Source organism: Monodon monoceros, unplaced genomic scaffold, assembly GCF_005190385.1.
Source record: "Monodon monoceros isolate NGI ecotype Baffin Bay Population unplaced genomic scaffold, NGI_Narwhal_1 Super_Scaffold_11, whole genome shotgun sequence".
NCBI classification, from domain to species: domain Eukaryota; kingdom Metazoa; phylum Chordata; class Mammalia; order Artiodactyla; family Monodontidae; genus Monodon; species Monodon monoceros.
In genome coordinates, this window is record NW_021703767.1 from 46,127,754 (window position 1) to 46,152,828 (window position 25,075).

The following is a 25,075-nucleotide window of genomic DNA, read 5'->3' on the forward strand; positions in this document are numbered from 1 at the left end:
TCAAGATTTCTTTATTAATGAGTCAAAATAGACAAAATCTAAAACAACTAGAAGAGTTTCATATATGTGCTACAGTCAGATCTTTACAATTTACTTTCACTGGTAAAGTCACCCTTTCTGTCAGAGTCTCTAAGTGAAATCTGGTTCTATCCTGAGCTTCTGAACACATAACCTCCTGGGCAGTGCCTTGTATTGGGTTGCTAGAGTCTTTCTTGAGATTATTTTACATCTTCAAATCATCTAACTTTCCCCTGATGAGCAATAGTTAAAGGCCCTTTATAAAGTTACTGAAGGGACTTCCCTGGTGGCGCAGTGGATGGGACTTTGTGCTCCCAATGCAGGGGGCCCGGGTTCGATCCCTGGTTGAACTGGTTCCCCTGGTCGGGGAACTAGATCTCACATGCATGCCGCAACCAAGAGTTTGCATGCCACAACTAAGGAGCCCACCTGCTGCAAGTAAGACCCAGTGCAACCAAATAAATAAATAAATATTTTAAAAAATAAAGGTACTGAAAACAGATCAGAATGAGCCATTTCCTTCACTTAACGCCCTTTAAAGCTACCACATGACCAAGAATCTCCAAATTCTCTACACATTATTCATGGTCCTCATGATTCTGAGAAACTAATAAACTGTCTTCATGGACTCTCCCTTGGCTCTCATGGGCCACACAAGGTGGTTCACCATTCTCTCTAATGACCTTGTCATGACATACACCACTCAGCTCTTGTTCCCTCTTCTCCTCTCACTCCACTCCCAGCCAGTCTTGACTAGTGGTGAATAATACTCACCTCAGTGTACCATGACCTCAGAAACATGCCCACAACAAGCACCCCGCAACCATCCCCCCTTCTCTTCCCTGCATTTATAGAGAAGCATATCCGTGCCTCTTTCGTAGCATGAATTACTATTAAATTTGCTTGTGTGCCTGGAGCATGAGCTCTGTAACAGCAGAGATCTGTTATTCATCTTTACTTCCCCTGCACAAAGATTAGGGTCTGACGTGAAATAGGGAGGTCTGCAGAACTATTTGGTGAAAACTGTGTTTGCTGGCTTGATCCACTTCATAATGTTACATTCCTTCCAAACTGAAGGTTCTTAGTCTAATAGAAAGAACGAAGCCTGGGATCCATTCTCTGGTTTGCTAGACATAGGACTTTAGGTAAATTATTTAACCTTTCAGCATCTGTTTTCTGTGAGAGTTTTGGAAAAGTAGTAGATAGTATATTGAAAATATATAAAGTACCTATCATTGTGACACATCGTAGGTGTTCAATGGAGTGTGGCTATTATTTACTTTGTTCCTGTGGCCCCTGATGGTCACACCCCTACTAAAGGTTGTGTGTGGGCACATTACACACCTAGCTGGAGAGAGGGCAGCTATCACCTGATCAACACATGTTCTTTAGAAAATTTCCTGGCCCTAACTTCTCACTAGGATCATTTACTAATCAATGACACTATTTAATATTGCCATAATCCCTTGTGCCCTTATTTCAGTGATAGTCATAACCTAAGGAGGTTATATTTTTCTTTCTTTGTCTGGAGATTTCTTGTTCTGACACGCTTGCTATTTCACACTGAAATTATTCTGTACATGTATAAAAGAATCAAACTTTAAAATGAAGGGGGCTTCCCTGGCGGTGCAGTGGTTAGGAATCCGCCTACCAATGCAGGGGATACGGGTTCAATCCCTGGTCGGGAAGATCCCTCATGCCGCGGAGCAACTAAGCCCCTGCGCCACAGCTGCTGAGCCTGCGCTCCAGAGCCGGTGAGCCACAGCTACTGAAGCCCACACGCCTAGAGCCCGTGCTCCGCAACAAGAGAAGCCACCGCAATGAGAAGCCCACGCACCGCAACGAAGAGTAGCCCCTGCTCACCGCAACTAGAGAAAGCCCGCGCACAGCAATGAAGACCCAATGCAGCAAAACATAAATTTAAAAAAATATACATATAGGGAATGTTGTCTTTTCAGAACCAACCCTTAAGCACTGACTAAATGATGAAATTTAAATTTTCTTATCATTATGAATGCACAGTAGCACTCTCTCTATATATATATCTCCCAGTCATAAAAAGTAAATAGGTTTCTTTGCTTTGAACTGAGAGATCCTTTGGTTAAAAAGCATCAGTTGTGAGTAAACCTTACTTGCTTTCACAATACAAAGAACTATCTGGGCCTCCATTAGTTTAGATGGTCAGATAACTGATCACAGGTTAAATGTTGAGGGCAAGAGAATGACCATTTATTGCAGCCGCCAGACAGAGAAGAGCGCCTGTCACGAAACAGATAAGAAAACTCTATGAACAAATGCATCTTCTCCAGCACTCAGCTATTACCAAGCCCAGCAGGAATTTGGACCTAGGCTTGGCTGACCCCAAAGCCCGTGATCCTCTTACTCTTGCCTCTCCCTGTCTCTGGAAGGCAGGATGCAGTATGTGAGTGGTCCTTCTAACGTGTTGTCCAGCTGCCATTCCTCATATCACAAAGTACAAAATCTATAACCCATTCCCCTTCTCACTACAATATTGGTAACCCAATTTGTCACTCTACCAGAACTACAGAAGAAAGGGAGGGCTTAAAAGAAGTCATCCCCCAAAAGAAATTTCTATTATCTCAAGTATATTTGGAGCGAACTGGAGACTAGAAAGGCAGGTAGTTTCTCGTACATCTATAGATAAGAGTGACCCTGGTAAACCATTTCCTGAAAACAATTTTTTGGTGCTGATCTGAAAGTGAGTGGTTCTGTTTGGTCTCGTGTTGGTTTGTGGGTGGTTGGTTTAGGATGGGATGAACCATTTTTTCTTTTAAATTTTTATTTATTTATTTTGGTTTCTCCGGGTCTTAGTTGCGGCATGTGGGATCTCCGTTGCAGCATTTAGGATCCTTAGTTGCAGGGGTATGAGGGATCTTTTTTTAGTTGCAGCACGTGGGTTTCTTAGTCACAGCATGCGGACTCTTAGTTGTGGCAAGAATGTGGGATCTAGTTCCCTGACCAGGGATCGAACCTGGGACCCCTGAATTGGGAGCACGGAGAGTTACCCTCTGGACCACCAGGGAAGTCCGGGATGAACAATTTTATGGTTAAGGGTCTGTGGGTGAAGATCACTGCCTTCACCCCTCCTCAGGCTTGTCAGACCGGCTTGTTGGAAGGGATGAGCCTGTCAGTTGCAGGCAGCAATTTTCAGGCTATATGGACTGTAGAAGGGATTTGAATTAATCCATTATTTCCCAAACTTGACCTCCCTCTGACCAACTTCTGTCTGGCTAACCGTCTAATTTCCCTGGGGGTTTTCCTTTTTTAACAAAACAACTTTGTTTTGATTTAGCCTAGAACTAGGCTTGGGTTTTAGGGAGGAAACGTCTTTAAACAACTTTCATTTGAAATGAGGAAGTGAAAAAAAAAAAAAATGACGAGGCAAAGCCAGCTGTTTCCTACAAACCCTTGATAACGTGCAGCGGTTCATTGTCCTTCTGCCCCAGTGGAAACTGGCTTCCGCCCTTGCCTTGTCTGCTGCTTTTCCAGCCTCCCTCACCTGTCCAGACAGCTGTAACCTCGCCACTGGTCATCACCCCCGCAAGGTAAGATTCTGAGATACGTGTGTGAGCTCTGGGACAACTCGGTCTTTACTCAGTTTTGAGCAAAGCTACACTTTTCTTACAATGGCTGTGATAGGTGACACTTTACAAATACTGCCTCCTTTAATCCTCATAGCTCCCCAATGAGGAAGACTGTATTATTATCCTCATTTCACAGAAGAGGGAAGCGAGACTTAAGCCGTGTGTCCAAGTCATTTTTCTGATTGCAAGGCCTGTTCTCTGAACCAGAGGGTTTCAAAATGTCTTCCCATCAGCAGAGTGCTGGTTAGGAACAGAGATTTCCAGGCAGCCAGCTCAGAGATCCTGACTGAGTAAACGTGGAGTGAAGCCCGGCAATCTGTTTTAACGTCTCTGATGGAGGCAGGATTTAAATCTTTCCAGTGATGTTCTCCACCTTTATATGGCCTGCTTGGTACAGCCCCTTCACGCTTCTCAGCGCTGATTCATCACTCCCGCCGGGTTCTCAGAGCACTCTGCTCTCACGGCTAGTATGTGTTAGCTTACTAACAGACAAGGCCACGGTGTGTTAAAATTTGCTGGTTTTAGTTCTGTCTTCCTGACTAGTTGGGAGCTACTTGATGAGGAGGATACTGTTTCTTTTTGACTTCCTCTTCCTGAATTGCTTCTTCCACTGATCTTTACATAGCTGGGTTCTCCTTATTATTGGGGCTTCAACTTAAAAGTTTCCTCCTCAGAGAACCTTTTATAATGACCTTAAGAATTAATTCAGCTCATGCAGCTCAATATTAAAATAACAAACAACCCAATCCAAAAATGGGCAGAAGACCTAAATAGACATTTCTTCAAAGAAGATATACAGATTGCCAACAAACACATGAAAGGATGCTCAACATCACTAATCATTAGAGAAATGCAAATCAAAACTACAATGAGGTATCACCTCACACCTGTCAGAATGGCCATCATCAAAAAATCTACAAACAATAAATGCTGGAGAGGGTGTGGAGAAAAGGGAACCCTCTTGCACTGTTGGTGGGAATGTAAATTGATACAGCCACTATGGAGAACAGTATGGTGGTTCCTTAAGAAACTAAAAATAGAACTACTATCCGACCCAGCAATCCCACTACTGGGCATATACCCTGAGAAAACCATGATTCAAAAAGAGTCATGTACCACAATGTTCATTGCAGCTCTATTTACAATAGCCAGGACTTGGAAGCAGCCTAAGTGTCCATCGACAGATGAATGGATAAAGAAGATGTGGCACATACATACAATGGAATATTACTCGGCCATGAAAAGAAACGAAATTGAGTTATTTGTAGTGAGGTGGATGGACCTAGAGTCTGTCATACAGAGTGAAGTAAGTCAGAAAGAGAAAAACAAATACCGTATGGTAACACATATATGTGGAATCAAAAAAAAAAAAAAACGGTCATGAAGAACCTAGGGGCAGGACGGGAATAAAGATGCAGATGTGGAGAATGGACTTGACGACACAGGGAGCGGGAAGGGTAAGCTGGGACAAAGTGAGAGAGCGGCATGGAAATATATACACTACCAAATGTAAAATAGATAGCTAGTGGGAAGCAGCCGCATAGCACTGAGAGATCAGCTTGGTGCTTTGTGACCACCTAGAGGGGTGGGATAGGGAGAGTGGGAGGGAGGGAGACGCAAGAGGGAAGAGATATGGGGATATATGTATATGTATAGCTGGTTCACTTTGTTATAAAGCAGAAACTAACACACCATTGTAAAACAGTTATACTCCAATAAAGATGTTAAAAAAGATTATATCTCAATAAAACTAGAAAGAATAAATTAAAAAATAAAATAGTTAAAAAAAAGAATTCAGAACCCCACTGCTCATTCACTGTCGTATCACCCTATTTTCATATAGCGTAGAGCACAGAGATTTGCATAGTAGGTGCTCAATTAGAACTAGATTATCCAAAGCCAGATTAAGTACATGTGTAGGACACCAGGAAAAGAGGTACCCTGTTTTATTTTTAAATAGAAATCGACATATAATTATATATATATATATTTTTTTTCTTCTTTTTTTTTTTTGCGGTACGCGGGCCTCTCACTGTCGTGGTCTCTCCCGTTGCGGAGCACAGGCTGCGGACGCGCAGGCTCAGCGACCATGGCTCACAGGCCCAGCCGCTCCACGGCATGTGGGATCTTACCGGACCGGGGCATGAACCCGTGTCCCCTGCATCGGCAGGCGAACTCTCAACCACTGCGCCACCAGGGAAGCCCTATAATTATATTTTTAAACTGTATAAGTCATGTGGAAAAAATTAGGATTTTCCTGGTCTCTCTTCCACTTACATTATGGCTTAAAATTATTTTTATATAGAATTACTTATTGAAAATGAGCTCCATAACATGTGGGGTCTTTGAGTCTCTAAAGGTTTTAAGCTAGCACTGGTATGTGTTTAACATCTTTGGTTTCCAAAACATTCTGAAAATAAATTGGGCAGGTATTATTATTCAGTCCCATGCTGAAGAGGTGGGAAAAAAAAAAAGGAAGAAAAAAAAAGGGAAGAATAAGCACACAAAAGAGGATGTAGCATCAGATCTCACAGGTTAAAGGCTCAGTCCTACAAGAGTGCCCCTTCCTCCCCACTTCAGACAGCAGTCACCAAGTCCCGGTTGTCACCTATGCTTCTGATCTATAGATTGGAGGTTCCAATGACCCCCTCCTTGGGTTTGGTTTATTTGCTAGAGCAGCTCACAGAACATTTTACTTACTAGATTGCTGGTTTATTATAAAAGGATGTAACTCAGGAACAGCCAGATGGAAGAGATACATAGGGCAAGGAATGGGGAAAGGGTACAGAGCTTCTCCAAGCACACTGCTCTCCCCAAATCTTCATGTGTTCACCAACCTGGAAGCCCTCTGAACCCCATCCTGTTCGGTTTTTACAGTAGGCATAATTGATTAAATCATTGGCCAATGGTGACCGAATTCAATCTTCAGCCCCTCTCCCCTCCTGGGAGGTCTGGGGGTGAATCTGAAAGTTCCGATCCTCTAATCACAGAGCTGGTTCCCTTGGCAACCAGCCCCCATCCTTAGGTTAGGTCTAAAAGTCACCTCATTAACATAACAAAAGACGCCTTTGTCACTTATCGCTTAGGAAATTTGTGCCAGAAATGGGGACTAAGACCAAATATATATTTCTTATTATAAATCACAGTATCACACCTGTCAGTGAGGCCCCAAATGCAAGGGCATCAAGAGTACAGAAAATAAGAAAATATAGCTTATATAGTTTAGTCCTGTAAACTCCAAAAAATGACTGAAACATAGCTGCAGGCTTCTGGAAATCCTCACCTTCTAACTGGAAGAGAGCCTGAGAGAAGTGGGAACACCTTGTCTTTTTCCATTGTCTTAGACTTTGTAATTAAATTTTGACTTGACATTCTTCCCTTGACTTGGGGAAGACAGAACAAATTTTCTTGCTCTGTCCGTTTTTAAAAGAAAGGATTCTTGTAAATGTGTCATACTTTACCAGTATTCTTAATAAACTTTGGCAAGGATGTGGCTCAGAATGAAACTACTCTTTTCAGATGTAAATGCAGGCATAGGTCCTGTAAAATCTTTAAAGAAAAGTGATGGGAGAAGAGAAAACATGTCTCTGTTATCTCTGAGGAGCTGTCCCTTTCCAGAACCTAACCTGGGCCAGTAAACTGTTCCAACTCATCCTGATTGAAAATAAGAATGAGCTGGAGGGGATAGAGGTGGAAATGGAGAAGTGAGAAACTTAAGGAGATTGTAAGGTTATTTAGGAATATATGGTCCAAAAAGGACATTTAGCAGAAATCAGAGGGACAGTTCTCTCTTCCAAAAGGGAAATAATCTTTTGCTCCTGTTGGCATATTTTCCTGAGTATCTCTTGGTTGAATTTCTGCAATAGCAAAATAATCAGTTTATCAATATGTAGTGGGTTTAGTGCATTACTTAGAAATGTTGATAGCACAGACTCTTAGACTTGTAGAAATTTTAGGAGTTAGAAAATTAATCCTTCACCTATGCAGAAATTCTGAAAAATAGTTATATTGTTAATACAGGCAAGTTATTCCATCACTAGACACCTTGTGGTGTTAATTTAAATGGCTGGATAAGTACCTAGCCCTTTAATGATATGGTTTGATCCAAAAGATAAAATTGAAGATAAGTAGAGAAAAAAATGAACCAAGAAATGTGTCTAACAGAATCTCCCATCTGAAAATCAGGTCAGTAATCTTAATTTAAAATTAGTTCTCAAAGCCAACATTTCGATAAACCATAGAGAGACCATGCTTCTTTTCTTTTCTTTTTTTAAAATTTCTTTATTGCATTTGTTTTATTTTATTTTTTGGCTGCGTTGGGTCTTTGTTGCTGCCCGCGGGCTTTCTCTAGTTGCGGCAAGCGGGGGCAACTCTTCGTTGCGGTGCATGGGTTTCTCATTGCGGTGGCTTCTCTTTGTTTTGGAGCATGGGTCCTAGGCGCGCGGGCTTCAGTAGTTGTGCATGGGCTTAGTTGCTCCGTGGCATGTGGGATCTTCCCGGACCAGAGCTCAAACCCATGGCCCCTGCATTGGCAGGCGGATTCTTAACCACTGCGCCACCAGGGAAGCCCCCATGGTTATTTTCTGATGAGAGCCTGGATTGTCAGGGTTCTAGACTGCTAGTTGTATATGCGGGATGATTTGGGGGCTGTAAGAAGGAAAAATGTGACTGACTTTAACACTGAATGTATTTTAATATATTACATATTAATATAATGAAAGACATACTTTATAACGATTCCAGGGTCAGATCATTTAGCAGCTGGTCCACCTCATCAAGGATCCACCTTTCTGTCTTCTTGTTCTGCCTTCTCCAGATGCTGGCCTGATGTCTCCCAGCTGGAAGAGGGACAGAGAGAGCACTCCCTTTCCTCATTTATCTTCTGAAGAGACTAGGAAAACTTTTCCAAAGGCCCTCCTCTCTTATTGCATTGGCAAGAATCGTGTGGCATGCTGGTTCCTAACCTCCTCAACCACAAAGGCAGTGGCTGCCATAGTTGGTTCAAACCCATCCTGATTTACACCCCTGGGACTGGGAGAAGCCCAGTCTCCCTTAAAGTTTATGGCCAGCCGAGTCCTTAAAATCTTTGGGTTTCTATTGACAAGGGTACAGGGAAAAATGAATTTAAGACAGACCATTGCATCAAGAAGGCAGTGTATTTGACAGTCAGTGGAGCACAGAGAAGGGTTTATATGATTCCACCCACCCCATTAAAGGAATCCTTATTATTCACAAGTTCTTTCAAATACTGAGATGAATGCTGTTTTTGTCATTTCACTTGGGCTTGGATATTTTTCCGGATAGAAGAAAATAAGCCTAATTTCTTTCTGTTGTGTCAACTGCCCAAGCAACAGGATTTAAATGTAGCTCTCATGTGACTCCTCTTTTCCTAAAGTTCCTAAGCTAAATTCCCCCATTCTGCTCAGCCATACCTTGTGGTTTCCAAATCTTTCACTATGTCTTCTCACTGTACATCCCTTATTTCTCCTCAATGAACTACAAGAAACTCAACTTTCAAGACATAGCTCTGGAAAGCCTTTCCAAATTCCGCATGGTTGTCAGGCGCTCCACAGTCTGCTGTAGTCCTCTCGTGCCTCCTCAATGCCAACATTTACTGAACTCTACATGCCAGTCATTATGCCAAAGGCTTTATCAAGAACCTCACTTAGGAATTCCCAGGCAGTCCAGTGTTTAGGGCTCCACGCTTCCATTGCAGACGACATGGGTTCAATCCCTGGTCAGGGAAGTAAGAGCCCGCATGCCATTGGCGTGGCCAAAAAAATAAAAAAAGAATCTCACATAATCTTCATAAGAACCCTATGGGACTGTTATAATTTTATCTCAGTTTCATAAGTAACAAAACTGAGGCACAGAGAGATTAAGTAATTTACGAGGTCACACAGTATATAAATGGTGAGGCCAGGATTCAAAACCAGATGATTAGACTCCAGGGTCCTGGCTCATAAGCATTATATCCTACAGCCTCCTATGCTCTTATCGGCATCTCCAGAGTTCTTCTCGCCCAGTGCCTGGCACATAGTGAACACTTCACAAATGTTTGCTGAGTGAATGAATGATTCATGATTTTTCTCTTCTATAGAATATCATTTATCAATTTCCTCCTGAAAATGTGATGCCCAGCATTGAAAACACTACTCCAAGTGGTTTTTGGCCAGAACAAAATAAATGGCACATGTAGGAAGCCAGATAATGTCTCCACCCCGTACCCCCCAAAATTGTCCCCAGAAACTGTGAAAATGTTACTCTAAATGGCAAAAGGAACTTTACAGACATAATTAAAGAGATTGAGAGGGGAAGATTATCCAGGTGGGCCCAATGTAACTACAGGGTCTTTATAAGAGGGAGGCAAGGAGGGTCAGAGTCAGAAAAGAACATGTGTTGGGAGAAACAGGTGTCACAGAGAGACCTGAAGATGCTATGCTGCTGGCCTTGAAAATGGAAGAAGGGCCACAAGCCACGGAATGCAAGTGGTCTTTAGACACTGGAAAAGGCAAGGAAACTGATTCCCCCCTGGAACCTCCAGAAGGAATGCAGCCTTGATGACATCTTGATTTTGGACTTCTGACCTCTAGAACTGTAAGGAAATAAATTTGTGTTGTTTTAAGTATGATTTGCTGTAACAAAGCTTAGCAGCAGGAGGAAAATAATACAGCATAGATACTTTTCTTGATGTAGTTATGTTTCTATTAATAACAGCCTAGCAGTGTAGCCCTCTTGATATTAGGCACATTGAGTATTCAGACTGCAGGCAGATTAATCTAAAAATATAGATTCTCTCTTTTCATTTTTTTTTTAAGACTCTTAGTTGGCATCTGTCCCCTTCATGTGGCCCAGACCTCGTGTATTGTCACCACCATCCTAGTACCTTTTGTTTGCTCTCATTGATGCTGTGTTAGAAGTTTGTTTCCCAAGAGGCCCATTCACAAGAAATAACAAATTCCCCCACATCCTTGGGACTGTGTTCTCACCACAAAATCTAACATTATGTTACTCGTTTGGATGTAGTCAGAATTTTTTTTTTAAATCTAAATTTCTAAAACGTCTGTCTATGGAAGAGGAAAAGAAGAGTTATTTCAAGTTAAACCATAAAGCATCTCAACCTCTAAGTATTTTGAATCCTGATAATCAGTGATAGCAGATTTCTGACTTCAAGTTAATAGATTCTTGCATTTAGGATATAAAATATTTATTATTTTATTTTGCCTGCCCATCTAAATTTGTATTTTCTTACTAACCTATGCCTTGTTATTCCTCCTATGAATCAGAGATATCATCTGTCTTGCAGTCCTTTAATAATGACTTTAACTTGAGCAGTTGGTATATTTAACTCCCTAAACCATGCTTATTAAAGTGTGGTCCTTGGACAGGCAGCATCAGCAACTTCTGGGAGCCTGTTAGAAATAAAAATTCTCAGGCCACACTCTAGTCCTGCAGAATGAGAGACCCTGAGGCGGGGCCAAAAATCTGAGGCAATAATTAGGGCTTGGAACTATGTTAGGTGATGGGGTCAGAGTGTGAGACCTCTACAGACCTTTTTGGAAAAGTCATTCATATCTCAGTGACTAAGAATCCTTGGGTAAGATTCTCTTCTGGCAAATTCTAAGTATGTGCATGTCTTATTTTAAGCAAAGATAACACTAGAAAAGGAAAACCTTTTGGAAAAAAATAAGGAAGATTATTTTCTGCATAAAGCAAATTACAAATATCATCTTTCCAAATGCTCCCAGGAAGTTGTTTCCTCTAGTTCCCACCACGCTGTTTATGTCCAACAGTTACAATACCCTGACAAATAGTGTTTGTCTACATGTCTGCTCATCTGCAATCATCATCAAGGTGGAAAATCTGTTCATTCACCACTGTTCTCTTTGAACTTAGCCAATGCATGACACATAGAATCTCAGTAAGTGTTTGTAGCCTTAATGCCTATTTCTCAAGGCAGGAATTCCAATGTCTAGGATTCTGTATGTCTGATGCCTGGAATGCCATAGTGCTGGGTATATAGTAGGTTCTCGATAAACATATAAATGAATAAATCAATGAAATCATGATGTATATATCCAATTCCATTCCCCCATTAGCATGATCATTTCACATTGTGATGTACTATGAAGTTTTAGTAGAAATAAGTAGGCGTGGGTTGGTGCCAAAGGAATTTCTGTTGCACTAAGATTTTGATTGTCAAAACATTTGACATTGCACAAACTACTTCTGTAGAGATGAAGAAAAGCCAGCTAGCGAAAAGATAGATGATTTCAGAAATTAACCTGAATTTAGACCAGAATTCGTTTTATTATATCTGAACCAAAACACACGTTATTGAAAAAAAGACTAATTGTATTAAGTATTAACAGTAAAATATTAAGAAATGCTGATAACCGTATGGTTCCTAGAGCAATAGGAAGCAATTTTATATTAAATCTGTCACTGCAAGTTTGCCATACGATTTTTTTTCTAAGAATATTTCTCGTGAAGTAAGTGACATTCATGTCCAAACTTATATTCATGGTTGATTTTTATGAAAAGATCCCAGCCCTTGGTTTTCTAACTGGATATACAGAGAATCAAATCTACAGCAATTTTGTCTCCTGTTAACTGGTTTGGGGAGATAGAAGAGTAGATGATAATAGAATACTGAAGAAGAGTCTTTTCCCCCACAAAGACAAGCTGTTTTTTTTTGTTTGTTTGTTTTTTTGCTGTACACGGGCCTCTCACTGTTGTGGCCTCTCCCGTTGTGGATCACAGGCTCAGCGGCCATGGCTCCCGGGCCCAGCCGCTCCGTGGCATGTGGGATCTTCTCAGACCGGGGCACGAACCCGTGTCCCCTGCATCGGCAGGCGGACTCTCAACCACTGCGCCACCAGGGAAGCCTTACAAGCTGGTTTTAAATTTGTTTAACCACTAAGCAAATTTAAACACCGTTCTTTATTGTTGTTTTTATCTGATCCTTTGATATGCTAATATGTATTGCTTGTGGCTTGGAGGAGGGTTAGGACTCAATCTTATTTGCCTCAGCTCTTGTATTCTTTTTTTTTTTTTTAATTTTATTTATTTTTGGCTGCGTTGGGCCGTCGTTGCTGCGCGGGCTTTCTCTAGTTGCGGCGAGAGGGGGCTACTCTTCCTTGCCGTGCGCTGGCTTATTGTTGCTGTGGCTTCTCTTGTTGCGGAGCATGGGCTCTAGGAGCGCAGTCTTCAGTAGTTGCAGCACTCGGGCTCTAGAGCACAAGTTCAGTAGTTGTGGCGCAAGGGCTTAGTTGCTCCAGGGCATGTGGGATCTTCTCGGACCAGGGCTCGACCCCATGTCCCCTGCGTTAGCAGATGGATTCTTAACCACTGCGCCACCAGGGAAGTCCTGAATCTTGTATGCTTGGAACTCAGATTAGCATCTCCCAACAACACAGTTTGGGAAAGGATACTCAACTCCAAAAGCAAGTATTTAATTCATTGTGAAATAACATTTATAAAGGGAAGAACTAAAAAGGCCTACAGAACACTGCATCAGACTCTGTTTTTACCTGTTAGGTCACTCCTGGATGGATCTTTATGTTTAAGGACAGTAAGAAGAGCATCATTTCTACTAGGGAAAAAAATAGAAATGATAATGAAATGGAAATGTTGGTGTTTAGCTTGAAAATAAAGAAAAATTAAAGACATAAATGGATCACTATTTTATCAAAATCCAGAAACTTGGGGATTAAGTTATATCTGTGCACTTTAGTTTTTTTTCTGTGTATGTCAGTCATTTGAGGGATTTCAGGACAAAAGCATTAGGTTCCTCTCTCTCTGCCAAATGAATGCATGTGCCAGGGATCAGGACCCACCCAGACCTAGGTTTGAATCTGGTTTTGTTCCTGTTTTTGTCCTCTTCATACTATCTCAGTAATATTTAACTCCCAGGTTTGCTATCATTAAATGTGATCATGAATGCCAAGTCCCTCCTTAGGGCTCAAGAAATGTTACTTTCTTTCTGCTTCACCTACCTCTCTCTCCTGTCTAGGGTTTTGATTCATTTGGGGCTGCCATACTCTGCCTTGTGTTATTAGGTGACTGTTAATAAGAATTTGTTTTAGGGCTTCCCGGTGGCGCAGTGGTTAAGAATCTGCCTGTCAATGCAGGGGACACGGGTTCGAGCCCTGGTCCGGGAAGATCCCACATGCCGCAGAGGAACTAAGCCCATGTGCCACAACTACTGAGCCTGCACTCTAAAGCCCGTGAGCCACAACTACTGAGCCCATGTGCCACAACTATTGAAGCCCGCGTGCCTAGAGCCCGTGCTCCACAACAAGAGAAGCCACAGCAGCGAGAAGCCCGCCCACCGCAACAGACTAGCCCCTGCTCGCCGCAACTAGAGAAAGCCCGCGCCTAGTAACAAAGACCCAACTCAGCCAAAAATAAATAAATAAATTTATTTTTTTAAAAAAAGAATTTTTTTTAAACCTCTTTATGTTTCCCCATGAATCCCTGCTATAAATATTCATCCCTCCTCTGTCTCTAGAAGGTAACCATGCTTTGGTGTTCTGTTGTTCAGTGAGTTTTCTGTTACAGGATAAAAAGACAAAAGTTACCAAATCCCTAAAAGACGACTGAAATATGTTTTCAAAAGCATAGACTGATGGAGGCAGAGAAGGTGGAGTCCACTGTTGTTCTCTGTTTGGGTGGGGCTGGGAGTCAGGGTGTTCTAGAGAGAAAGGGAAGAGAGGCCTAAGCAGAGTTTGGAGAGATTTGCCTAATGTTGGGAAGTGAAAGAGCAAGTTGTGGGTCTCCAGGATATGATCACACAGAGAGCTGCTCTAGGTGGTGGGATGTCTGATGGGGTGGCCCTGGGTATCTAGGCTCGGGGGTGGTGTTGTTGAAATAAACACCATGTGAGAGGGAAGCACAGGTGAAATGGAGATGGAGGGCTCAACAAGATGACGTTTGAAAGCTCTTTCAGGACACTGTTAATTATTAGAATATAAGCTCCAGGAGAGCAAGGATTTTTGCCTGTTTCCTCACCGGCAAACTGTATTCCTAGCACCTTCAACAGTGTCTGACATATAGCAAGCACTTAATCAATATGCATTTGATGACTGAATGTGGAGTGTTAATGACATGAAGGATAGAAGTTCAGTAAGATGGGGGAAAAGAAGGAGAGGTCAAGGATGACAAGCATTATCAGTAATAATGAGTCAGTTAAGAGAAAAGGCTGGTTGGTGTGGAAGACTAAAACATTCAGTTTTCTATTTGTAGACTCTGCTTTTTGTAAAGTACTTTGCATACAGTGGGTGCTGATAAATACATGATGGACGGGATGCTCAGCAAGCAGCTGGGAGTACACGATTGAGAATTAAGAAAGTAGTCGGAGCTAGAAATGGAAGCCTCCCCAGTCCCTCTGGGGAGAGATCTCAGATATAGAGTAAGTGCGGGGGGGCAGGGGGGTGACAACGGCAAGGACATGTGCATTTCCTGAAGCAATGTACAAATGAACTTATGAATCATCTTGGAGTTAAGTACAATTTAGGGACAACTTCCAAATATTTAGTATTGGATTTTTATTGCTTTCCAGCCTGTGGATTAGAATTTTATCTGAGAGAGTCTCAGTGGCAGGACTCTTGGTGTTAACGGACCCAGGAAGATTCAACGGTATTCAGCTTTTAAATATATAGACAGTAAATGTTTTATCAGTTACACAAAACTTGGGGGATCCAACGTCTAGGATTTGGCTTGGTTAAAATGCATTAATTTATCTTGTAATAGGCACAGAGGCATACAGTTAAATCCTGCTTACTCCCATCCCTCTCTCCAAGCAAAGCCAAAATTATATGTGCTTCTTTTCAGTCCCTTAGGCAGGGATTCAGAAACCCACAGTTTTATGGAATAATACTAAAGTGATGGTGAAGATGAAATGTATCAGTATTTGCCACTTCTGAGGCACTGCAGACCGTTGCTTGGATGGTCAGTATATCACCATGTGTTAATAGACTTGTAATAATTAACAGTCATGAGCAGGATTTGAAAAAACTGCTGCCAATCTGAACACACACAAAATAAATTAAAAAGCTGACAAGAAGATACAGTAAAAATGAAAACTGTAGTAAAACAGACTACTAGTTTAAATCACTGGGAAACAATTGTCAGTTTTAACCCTTCCTTTACTTCTACTTCAGATGTTCATAAGTGGTTCCTGTATCTAGAGGTTTTCATTACTGATACTGGTCCTCTTTTATTCATAATGTCCTGTAGTGTAATAAACTATTCCTAGTGAGGAATAAAAATAAAGAATTGAAGTACTGGGTATGCATGCTTCCAGGAAGCCGCTGAGCATGTTTTCTTTGTGATGACCCTGATGCCATTATAGCTACTGCTTCTACTACTATAATTACCTTAAAAATGGGATCTGCCCCCCCAAGTGAGTTCAGGTGTGAAAGAGAGCAGACTGACCTGGGAGGAATGATGGCTAGGGTTCTGATGAAAGGTTTCAGTAACTTACTTTCTGTATATCCCTGGAGAAAACATTCTGGGTTTTTGGAAACTGGAAATGACTACAATTCCATTTCAGTTGACATTTTGATACCCATGCACAAAAGGCTAATTAAGCCTTCACAAGATTCTCATTCAATTAACCATGGTTGTGTTTTCCCAAAATGTCCCACTGTAGCATGTAATTGATTTTCTCACATTCTTCATCTCTTGAATAGAAAGGCACTATGTCATGGGTGTGAAGAGTTTAATATGGGTTCAAAGTTTAGATTTGGGCCCTTGGACAAGCTGTGTAATTTCTCTGAGCCTTAATTCCTTATCTGGAAAATGGGAATAACGATATTTAGCTTACGGGCTTGCTATGTGTGGTAAACAATGCAGTCTATAAAATCACCTAGCATCTGGCAGGAGTATAATATGTCACACTAGAGTTGTCAACTTTAATAATATAAGCAAAAACGAGTTTTTTGGGGAATAGCCAGAGGAACTGCAATTCCGGATACACGAACCATGGCAGACCATAGGCAAATCCGAAGAACAAGGAACGGGAACCTGCTTTTATAGAGAAGGGTGGGGGGGGGGGGGGGGGGGGGGGGGGTGTTGTGAGGGGGGGGGGGGGGGGGGGGGGGGGGATTGGGAAGGGCTATTTTAACCAAGGAGTCGATTGGAGGAAGCTGGGAGTTCAAAGTATGGAGGCTTTTCATTGGTTGGGCTGCTACAGTTTATGATTGGCTGGGCTGGCCTTGGGCAAAAAGAAGTTTTCTTCTTCCTGCTGGATAGTAAAGTAGGCAAGACCTTTCTGTTTGGAGTAATTGGAGTTGCATGGCAGATCATGAAAGCTCCCACTACAGGCCTGTTCTGACTCGAATTTTAGCTGAAGTGTCTTTAATTAACCCTAGTATATCCAGCGGTTCCACCTTGCCCTTCTTTTTTCCCCTACCCTCTTGAATCCCCTATGTTTATCTTCAGCTGTGGTGGCGGAAAGCTGGGAGAGGTTCCTAGTTATGCAGGGGCCGAGGTTCCTGGGGGACTCTCTAGAACCAACTTGGTTATCCCACCAGTGTCTCTCTGCTTGACAAGTCAGTCTCTTACAAATATTCTTTGGTGATGTAGAATTCCCTGCAAGTTTGAAATTGGATGAGTTCCTTTTAATTCAAAGGTTGAGAATAATAGAAACCTAAAACACTGTCACTATCAGGGTTCTGATGAAAATGGTGTATAATCCTCCCTTTACAACAGAGTTTTGTCATTAATTCTCAAAAAAACCACAGACCCCCCACTCCCCAACAAGCAAAGTTCAGTTTGATATGTTTCCAAGCAACTGCATGTAAAAATTCCTAAAACATAAAATGCTTTGAAATTTCTACTTTTTTTTTTTGGTTACAAATGGCGCTTATTGTGAAAATCAAACATTCTGAAATGAATAATTTAGAAAGGAAAGTCCTCCCATGAATGCATCCTCCAGAGACAGCTAATGTTCATGTCTGGTGTGTATCGTATCAGATACTTTCTGTTTGTGTACTAACATAAGCTGTACTATAAATATCATTATTTCTATTTTTTGTATATCTAACAGTAACAGGATCCTACTAGGCAACTTGCTTAGCAACTTGCTGTTTAAATTTAATAATATCTTGGACATTATTCCAAGTCATTAGATATAGGACTAACTCATGGTTTTAGTGACTATACAGAAATCTACAGTATATGTGAACCCTATTACTCCAATCCCTTACCAATGGCTGTTTGAGTCATGGTGTCTCTCCATTATAAGCAATATCTAAATGGCAATTCTTAAACACAACTTTGTATAACTAGGCAAAGATATCTACAACAAAAGTTTCTATCAGTGGAATTTCTGCAACAAAGTATATAAATGTTTAAAATTATAACTGATTTTGCTAAAATATCCTCCAAAAAAACCTGACCAATTTGCATTCTCACAAAAAGCACAGGAAAGTACTTATATCTCCACACTAAGTTTTTTTTAAAGGTTTTTATATTTTTTAAAATATTTATTTATTATTTGGTTGCATGGGGTCTTAGTTGCGGCAGGCAGGCTCCTTAGCTGCAGCATGTGAACTCTTAAGTTGTGTCATGCGTGTGGGATCTAGTTCCCTGACCAGGGATGGAACCAGGTCCCCTGCATTGGGAGTGTGGAGTCTCATCCACTGCGCCACCAAGGAAGTCCCCACACTGAGTTTTAATAATCATTTTTACCAATAAGTGCAAATAATACATAACTTTAAATTTGATTAGTGAAGTCAAGACTCTTCAAATTTACTAGAATGTAAGCTCCACAGGGGCAGAAATTATTGTCTGTTTCCTTCACAGCTATATACCTGCTCAGAACAGTGCCTGACACATAGTAGGTATACATATTTGTTTAATTAATGTTTATTTTTCTTTTCAGAGTGCTGCTTGTTCATGTAGTTTGCCTATTTTTCTATTAAATTCTTGGGGTTTTTTTGGTCCCCTAAGAGCTCTTGGTATAATAAGTAACCATTTGCTGTGTGCTGCAAGTATTTTTTCCCAACTTGTCTTTTTATTTCTTCGTGCGTTTTGCCTTTAGAAACTACATTTTTATGAGTTCGAATGTATTAACCTTTTTCTTCAAGCTTCTTTCATGCCTAGTTTTTTTCCACTGCACAATAAAAACAAGATTCACATAGGTTTTCTTCTTGTTCTTTCAACATGGGCTTAAGGGTTTTGTTTTGTTTTCATCTGATATTTCTATTTGGTGTCTACTGATTGGAAAAATGCATTGTATAGAATAAAGAGCACACAGGTAGGGAATCGCCAAGTTAGAGAGTTCAAATTTGTACCTAAACACTGACGCATTTTTATTTTGGATTTTTTTTTACTCTCTTTCCCCAAACACATAAAAATAACTTTGTTAGTGCCTTTTTAAAAATTACAAATATTGCTCATGTACATTATAAATACTTCAAGTTAGATAGATTTAGGGTAAGCAGCAAAAATCCCCTTCTTTCTCTACCCCTATAATTCTAGAAGAAATCTCTGTCAACATTTTGGTGTGTAGGCTTCAGGACCTTCTCTTATGTACTCACAAGTACATACACACATACCAGTGGTCCTTTATTTTTCTGCTTGATATAAATGAATCACACCATATGTGTTTTATGAATGTAGAACTTCTAAAGCCAATATACTGTAGCTGTCATCATATCAGTATATGTATATACATATTTATAATAGCTTTGCAATAGTTGCATTCATTACTAGGATATACTACCATAATCTAATTAGTCACTTTCTATTCGTGGGCATTATTTTCCTGTTTTTAAACATTACAGGCAATGCTGCTGTGACCATCCCCATACATATTTTTGTGTTCCTGTGTAATTAGTTCTGCAGGATGGAGTTCTAAAAAATGGAACTGATTTGAAAGGTACACGCATTTACAGCAGACTGGAGTTTGCGAAATGCAGAGAAGCCTTTGTGCCACTCACAGCCCACTGTAATGACTCCACCTTGCACTCTGCCTCAGGAGTGCTATAGAAAATAGCTTTTTGCTTTTTGTTTTTTAAGCATGAAGCTTTGAACATGAAAATATAAAATAGTTAATTATTTGAGTGTAGGTTTATGTACATTTTGCCCAGCAATTCCACTTTTAGGGATCCATCCTATAACAACACTCCCATGAAGTGAAGTAGCATAAGTTCAGCTCCATAAACCAGTTATGATGAAAGAAAGTTGTTAAAAATGTTAAGTATCATTAATGCGCTAAGTGAGTGCTCTGAGTAAAGTGACCCAGATATTTTGTCTCAATTATCAGTCATGGGACTGGAAATTAGGAGAGCATCTCCACAGACAGATGGTAAGGGTGAGACATCTCCCTTCTCTCCTGTGAGGTGGCACATCAGCTGGGACAGTGGTCGAGGCTTCTAACATTTCTCAGGATTGAATAAGAGCTCTGAGCAAGCTGCTCCAAGATACAGCAGCTTTGTACACTGCTCCCACACCCTCGCCCCGCCCACACACAATTCGGGGAGGTGTCCTACCATCTGGCGGTCTGTGCAGGGAGCTACCCAGCAACCAGAAGGGCCAACCTCTTTTCGTTGTCGGCGTAACTAGGAGTCAGGAAGAGATCTCAGTTACTTTCCCTCCTGGTCCTCACTCCTAGATCACTTGGCTTGAGGCCAGAACTGCTTTCCAGGGAGATAAGTCAAGGAACTTTAGCATAACCACCGAATTGCCCTCTAAAAAGGAAGTAGTACTTTACACTTACTTGAATAGCTTCCTTGCCACCTTTGCTGGAAACTCACTAATTGACTCTTTAATCTTTTTAGTTTTTGCCAATCTGATTTCTCATTACTGTCTAGTTTTTCTTACACAGTGTTATTATAAAACAGACACTAAATTTTTTGCACATGTTTGTGGACTATTTGTCTTTCTTCTGTGAATTGCTTGCTTATGACCTGTGTCCTATTTTTAAATGGGTTGTCTTTATTGATCCATAGGAATTCTTTGTATATATTCTGGATATTAACCCTTTTTAATAATACTGCAATTGTTTTCCATCAGTTGTCTTAATTACGGCTCCCACCACATAGGTATTGACATGCTCATGTGCTTAGAACTTGCTGAACCCCAGTTCCACCTTCTCCCTTCCCTCCCTCTCCAGCTTGTGGAAGGAGAGTAAATGCAGTTCCTGACAACTACTGGGCCACTAAGACCTCTGAAACCTTGACAGGACTAGTAGAATAAGGAGACACTATCATTTATCAAGTGGCAAATAAGCTTTCTGGTAGATGTGAATTCCTTTTTCATGAACTCACAATACTGGGGAAAACAACACAATGGTTATTTATATATGCAAACATGTAGCTGAGCCCTTGCTCTGGAATGGAGATTTGGAGAAGATTGGGCTCTGCTTGAAAGTACTAAACTGCCATTTGCTAAAGCAATAGTTTTTCTACACTGTAGGCAGATTCATAGCTCTAAGTTAGGATTTAGACTCCTTACACACTGGCTTATTATTTTTGAGATGCACATGTCCTCGATTTTTTTTTTTTTTTTTGCCACACCACACAGTGTTTGGGATCTTAGTTCCCCGACCAAGGACTAAACCCATCCCTGCAATGGAAGTGTGGAGTCTTAACCACTGGACTGCCAAGGAAGGCCCTGCACATGTTGTTTAAATAATTGCTTGCAGGAGATAAAGACAGGGCTGGCAGGATCTTTACGTAGAGTTGGAGGAAGGATTGTATGTAAAAAGGGTTAGCTTGGTCAAGCTCAGTCCTGAGTCAGATATTGTTTAAAACTGAACACCCCAAGATTTGAGAATGTTACGAAAACTTTTTAAAAAATTATTATTAACTTATGAGAGGATATTGTGCGAAAGTGGCCTCTTTTCACTTTGTGGGTATCTCCAGTCCTGGGGTTCATCTACTATGATCTGATGTGACTTGCTGACAGCACACCCCTACAAGTAGGTCTCTTCTGCATGGAGTAGACAGTCCTACATCAATCATGCCAAGAAAGCCTGCACTTGGGATGGGGCATGAGAATTTGGAAGGCAGGCTGTATACTGGGGTGAAGAAGAAATACTACTTTCTTGAACCTTACTCTAGACTGTGATTCTACAGAGTGCTGAATGGTACCCCAGGGTAGTGCAGGGAACCTGGCTTTCACCTATCCCTGGATACCCTGGGACACATCCCATGAGACAATATCATTTTAATTCAAAGAGATTGCACCATCCATAATCAAAAAACAAACCTAGCAAACAAGGCCAGTCCTATGTGTACAATGCCTAAATATTATGATTTCAGGGATCTTTAAAAGACCCTGCATGTCCCAGTAGTCCTGGCCCTTCCCTTCCAACCTTATTAGAATAAATCTTCTACACAAAGGCTGAGTTATAGTTACATTGTGAAAACATCCCTCCCCCCCAAAAAAAGTTACCAAAAACACTATCCCAGAGACGGCTACAAATTCACCCTGCTTAATTCTTTATCACCCTCCACAAGAATTCAAAATTTTTACATAGTTGCAATAATGTGCCCATGCAATAATGTATCCTGCATAGTTGCAATCATGTGCCCATGCAATAATGTATCCTGCACTAAAAAAAAAAAAGTTTTACAGGTCAAAAACCCTTACCCCAGATAGTTACATAGTGATATGACATTCCGGAAAGAAAATTGATTTTGGTTCCGGGCACTTTCATTCGAATCACTGCTCCAAAATAGGTGGTATGACCTTGGGCACATTACTTAACCTCTTGACCCCATTTCATCATTTTTAGGATGAGATTATTCTGGTTTGCAGGATGAATGAGAGAAACAGACATGATACATGGAGGGTAGCTGACTCATGGTGGGAAAGGACTGGCAGCTAATATTCCTACTTCCTGGATTGATGTTTCTTTTGAGATGAGCACTGTGCTGAGAATTCTCTATGTTATCATCTATTTTAATCCTCCTAACAACCCCTGAAGATAGGTTGTACTATCTCACTGTAGAGGTGGCCAAAAGGAAGTATACTGAGGTTAAGTCACTTGCTCAAGGTCACACTGCAGGCAAAAGGAGGAGGTGGAATTTGAATTAGGTTAGGGTGAACAGTGCCTTCTTGGTCACTGACTATGAAGAAGCACAAATGTCACCTAAGAACAGTGGATTGCCTCTCCCCTTAGCACATGACGTTGCAGATTCAAAAATCCTAGGAAAGCCAGAGGGGAGGAGGTATACCACTGCTTTAATTCTGAAAATCATGAAAAAGAGAAGGGTAATAAACTCAGGAGAACCTAAAAGAGCAAAGTAACCTCAAGAAAAATGGGCCCAGATGTACAAATTCCCTAAACATCTTTCACGACTCTGATGTCTCAGGAACCACCTTTAAAATGACAAAATCTATGTGAGTTCCTTCAAAGGCAATTTGTAGAAAGGGAAAGGGATAGGAATTTTCTGAACCCTCTGGGTTTTTTGATAGGAGAACTGGGAAAACAAGTGCTGCCTCCTAGGGCTGTTGTTAAAATTAATACAAATACCAGAAGGTCCGTCACAGACGGAGGACTTTGTTTCAGTGCCTGACACATTACTCACTTTGAATTGCACCCAAGTCTGTGGCTCTTCTCCCTGGGGTCATTTGATGGCATGTGATTTATATCACAAACACTGAAATTTAAAAAGTATTCAGAGGGAAGAGATATGGGGACATATGTATATGTACAACTGATTCACTTTGTTATAAAGCAGAAACTGACACACCATTGTAAAGCAATTATACTCTAATAAAGATGTTAAAAAAAAAAGTATTCACAGCTATCCAAGTATGAAGACGCTTTTCTCAAGGGAGACCTACTTTAATAAGAAAAGAAAATGCACGTCTCACCTTTGTTCTTCTCCCTAAAGTAACGTTTCCTCCAAAAGATAAAAAGCACTAACACATTTGTCCTTGAAGGGCCGAGCCCAGGAATTCTGGTCTCTCTGAACACCCTCTCCCTTCCTACTGGCGGCCAAACCGCCTGCCCGGCCTCGTGTCACAGAAGTCCCCCCACGCGCCAAGCAAAAAGTGTTTACTTCTGCCGCCTGCCAGCCCGGCGGGGAGGGCGGGGGAAGCACCCGAGATGCCCCTCACTTTCGCCCCTGCAGCTTTCCAAACAAACCAGGGCGGGATGGGAGTGTCTTCTTGGCTGTGGAACTTGATCCTCCTACCTTGTCCTGAAGCCACCCGCCGCTTTCCCCCGGCCCCCTTCGCGGTGATTTTCCTGTTCGGGACGCCCGGAGAGGGCGCGCGGCTGGTGTCCGCCCAGCCGGAAAGGTAGGGGCTCGGCCGCGCTCCCACCTAGCCGGCCCGGGGACGGGGAGCCCCACCAGCTTCCTCCGCATTGCACCTTCCTCCGCGAACTCGGGGGCGGCCGCGGCCACCACGCATCAGGCGCAAGCCGCCGAGCGGGAGGAGCTTCTCCGCGGCTCCGGAGACGCTAGGCGCTTTCGCCGGAGATCCGAACCCGGGCGCGGCGGGCAGCGCACGCGCCGGCGGACGCCTGGGACTCCGGGCGGCGCCGCGCCCTTCCCCGCTCCCCCGCCGGGTCCGAGGGAGACTGAATCCTCCCCGCGCCGCCCCTTGAACCGCGCCACCTTCCTCCGGTTACCGCCGGCCGCGGGCTTCGGCGGCTCGATGCTTCAGGCGCCGCGGGAGAGGCAGCAGCCGGCTGGAGCGAGCGGCGACGAGGGAGCCGAGAGCAGCGGGCCTCCGGCCCCGGAGCTCGGCACGCCTCTGCGGTCTTCGCGCCGGGGCCTCGGCGGGTAACTCTCCCCCGCCCGCTTCGCTGCGGGTTTGTATCGCCGGGGGAGGGAGGTTGGCGGAGTGGAGAGATCCGCGGGCTTTGCAGCCCCTGAGGCTGAGGATCAGGGGCCGGGGGCGCGCCTCCACGCACCAACCCCCCCTCCCCCCAGGAGCCTGCGTGCGCTGGTCCCGTACCCCCGGGTTTAGGGTGTAAGGGGCGCTCGGCCCTAGGTTCTCTCCCGGGAGGGGCGGGAGGGGCGCTGGAAGCTTGCGCGCAGGGAAGGCCGACTGGGGTGATGGGCGCTTTCCTCACTATTGTTTGCCTGTAAAAGGGTCTGTACGCGAGCAGGGGCGAGAGGTCTGGAAGGTTCTCCCGTTTTACCTTAGAAAATTTTGCTAGAAACCCTTCTTCCCGTTACGGTGGAACTAGACCTAGCAAACCCAGCTCCGAGGCAATTTGGAGGAAAGGGCGGCGGTGAGAAAATTTCCGTGACTTGGGCTGCCGTTAGTTTAGGGGGTAGGGGGGAAGACGCTTGTGGTTTTGAGGCGGATTGTTTCCGAGCTCCCTGGCGATCTCAGCCCCTGTGTGCTGTTCTTTTGGCTTGAAAGAAAATCTATCAAAAGCTATTTTCAGAAACTAAAAACAAACCCCAAACAGTTTTTTTGGGGAGGGTCTTCAGTAGAAGGGCGGGGAGAGAGGTTGGGGACGGGGGTGGGCG

General features: G+C 42.6%; 1 protein-coding gene across 5 annotated transcripts in view; it reads left to right on the forward strand.

The window, feature by feature from the left end:
- The first annotated feature begins 2,199 nt into the window (after positions 1-2,199).
- ST3GAL6 (ST3 beta-galactoside alpha-2,3-sialyltransferase 6) overlaps positions 2,200-25,075 on the forward strand; it is a 102,741-nt gene continuing 79,865 nt past the window's right edge. The window contains exon 1 of one of the 5 annotated variants that reach the window (XM_029214041.1): positions 2,200-3,584. The gene's annotated coding sequence lies outside the window, so the exon portion shown is untranslated. Of the gene's footprint in view, positions 3,585-17,801; positions 23,889-24,146; positions 24,406-24,447; positions 24,832-25,075 lie in introns of those variants that run through there. The other 4 variants (XM_029214034.1, XM_029214035.1, XM_029214037.1 and 1 more) reach the window with 4 other exon arrangements.